The sequence below is a fragment of the Pteropus vampyrus genome, unplaced genomic scaffold (genome assembly GCF_000151845.1).
Source record: "Pteropus vampyrus isolate Shadow unplaced genomic scaffold, Pvam_2.0 Scaffold74, whole genome shotgun sequence".
Lineage (NCBI taxonomy): Eukaryota > Metazoa > Chordata > Mammalia > Chiroptera > Pteropodidae > Pteropus > Pteropus vampyrus.
The window spans coordinates 549,155-551,933 of record NW_011888855.1 but is presented as its reverse complement, the minus strand read 5'-3'; the positions used below and the strand labels follow the sequence as shown (position 1 = coordinate 551,933).

At 52.0% G+C, this 2,779-nt stretch overlaps 1 protein-coding gene across 1 annotated transcript in view; it reads right to left on the bottom strand.

The window, feature by feature from the left end:
* The window catches only part of PHYKPL (5-phosphohydroxy-L-lysine phospho-lyase), a 22,319-nt gene that overhangs the window by 17,222 nt on the left and 2,318 nt on the right, over positions 1-2,779 (bottom strand). The gene's annotated exons all lie outside the window — the stretch shown is intronic.

The window sequence follows — 2,779 nt, the reverse complement described above, 5'->3', positions numbered from 1 at the left end:
GCGAGCCAGAAAAACAAAGAAAGGAAGGGTAATCATTTTCATAAGTGCCCCAGGAAAACCAGATGGGGCCCTATTTTAGAAGAGGGGGTGTTATGGGATGAACTGTGTCCCGCAAAACTCATATCTTGAAGCCCTAATCCCCAGTCTCCCAGGTTGTGGCTGTATTTGGAGACAGGGCCTTTAAAGAGGTGATTAAGTTAAAATGAGGCCATCAGGATAGGCCTTCATCCAACCTGAGTAGCATCCTTATAAGACAGGCAATTTAGACACAGGAAAGACCTCATGAAGACAGCAAAAAGGTGGCTGTCCGCAAACCAAGGAGAGAGGCCTCAAAGAAACCAAACCTGCTGACACCTTGATCTTGGATCTGGCCAAGAAGTATGAGAAAACAAATGTCTGTTGTTTAAACCTCCCCATCGGTGCTATTCTGTTATGGCAGCCTGAGCTGACTAAGACAGGAGGTCTGGGAAGGAATCTAAGAGGAGGCGACACTGGCGCCGAGTCCTCAGGGGGAAGTTTCCAGGCACAGGGAGCAGCATGCACAGAGGCCCTGTGAAGGAAAAAAGCTCGGGGTGATCAGGGACTAAGAGAGGGCAAGGAGGGTGAGGGGCCGCAAGGGAGCGGAAGTGGGAAGGGGTGCAGGGCCACGCTCTTGGGGCCTTGGAAGGGGCTGGGGTTTCTTCTCAGTGCCATGCTAAGCTACTGAAGAGTTTTAATCAGAGAATGACTCAGCTACCATGTGAGGCGTCTCTGGCTATGTGAGTCTAATGGAGAAGGAAATTAAAGTGGAAGCGAGGCGACCAAGAAGGAAGACACACAGGTAAGCCCAGGTGGTGGCCATGGAGATGAAGGGAGGTAGATGGAGTGAGGTGTCCTGGAGACAGTTGAGGCAGGATTGGGAGGAAGGTTTCTGCCTTGAGCAGAGATGCAGATGGGACTGCCATTTACAAGGTGAGACTGGGCAGGAGCGGTTGAGAGGGGGATGCCTTCCTGGGAACGTCTGGGGTAGGAGTGGCCAGGGCCACGGTCCCACACCAGGTGTTGGCAGAAGACAATCGACTCCTGACTGCTGTCTGGACATGTGAAGTTGGAGATGTTCAAGAAGCCAAGTGCATGGTTAGAACCAGAAGGCGGGAACACATGGGAGGCATCTGGGCTTGAGACACAAATTTGGGAGCCACCAGCACATGGCTGATACGTAATACCATGGCAGTGGATGAGCTCAAGCAGGAAGAAGGCTCGGAGAGGACCAGCCCTGAGGAACAGAGGGGGAGGGATTGGCAAAGGAAACAGAGGAGGAGCTGCCAGAGGCTAGTGGAAAACCAGGGGTGCGTGGTGCCCCGGAGCATTTCCAGAGAGAGTGGTAAGTGTCAGCGCTGCCAAGGCAGAGTGAGACAAAGGCAGCAAAGAGACCACTGGATTTGGCAACACAGAGCAAATATGGTGGGATAAGCCAGCAAATGCCCCTCCCTCCACTGCCAAAGAGGCTCCCACTCCTGGGCATGGCTTCCACTCTCCCCGGAGAGGCTCCAGTCCTGGCTTCTGCCCCTATGAGGATGACCCTGGGCAAGCTAGTTCCTTTCTTTGAACTGCTGTTTCCTTATCTGTAAAATGAAGATGTAAATTCCACTTCCTAGAAATTATTGTGTGTGGGGGAGACTGATGAGTGAGCGTACTACATCAATGGCGAGGATAATGGCAATAATAATTACTATAATCTAAATGCCACAACCTGTTATTTGTTGGAATGTTCTCTCCCAGGATGCTGGGCTGGTTCTGTGTACATGTCATCACCTGCCATTTCTGTCTTCACTGCCACTCCTAGTGTGAGATGCCATCACCTGTCACTTGGCTACTGAAATGGCACCTAATGGTGTCCATTCTTGCTCTTCCCCAGCCCTGATGACATCGTTTGCCTAATTAAAATCCTCTGATGACTTCCTGATGCTCTTAGGAAAGAAATGGATTCCTCATTTGGCTGATAAGACTCTAGATGGTGGGCCATGCCTTCTTCCCCACCGTCCACTCCTGCCCTCTCCCCTCCCTTACTGGCCGCCTTTTAGTTCCTCAGGTGTGCCCGGGAACCATGACCCTTCCTGCTGCAGGGCCTCTGCACAGGCTGTCCTGTGTGGTGACCAACCTTGACAGGAACACTTACGATGGAGTGGGCGGCACCCTTCTTTCCTCCTCATCTGCTTATCTCCTAGTTGGCTCTTAGTCCAGTATTACCTCTTCAGAGAAGCCTTTCCTGACCCTCTCTGAGCAGGCCAGGCCACCCCCGCACTGCTTCTGTGCTTCACTACACCCTGTACTTCTCCTTCAGACAATGACCTCTCTTCAAAATTTTGTGTTTCCTTGAAGATTCGCTTGATGTTTTTGTTCCTTACTGAGCGAGCGGAGCAAAGGAATTTGGGCTGCAGCCCCCAGCACTATGCCTGTGCACTCCTAAGGCAGAAATAAAGGAACCTAACACCTTGTAAATCCCAACAAGGATCTTGGAAGGGAGGTAGTGGCATCCTGTCCTAAGAGACCAGGAAACTGGGTTGGACAGAGGAAGCACCAGGGTCTAGAGCCAGGAAGCTCAGACCCCACACAGAGAGGGTGACCTTTCCCCCAGTCCACACTCGGTGGGCTACACTAGGCTGCGCACACGTGAGCACCTTCCTTCGCTGTCATCTCACTCTCTTGCTGGGGGTGGCTGCAATGCACTTACCCAGAATTCAGGAAATAAAAAACACAGAGCTTCTCCGGCAGGGTTTCGGACAGCCTCTGTGCGTAA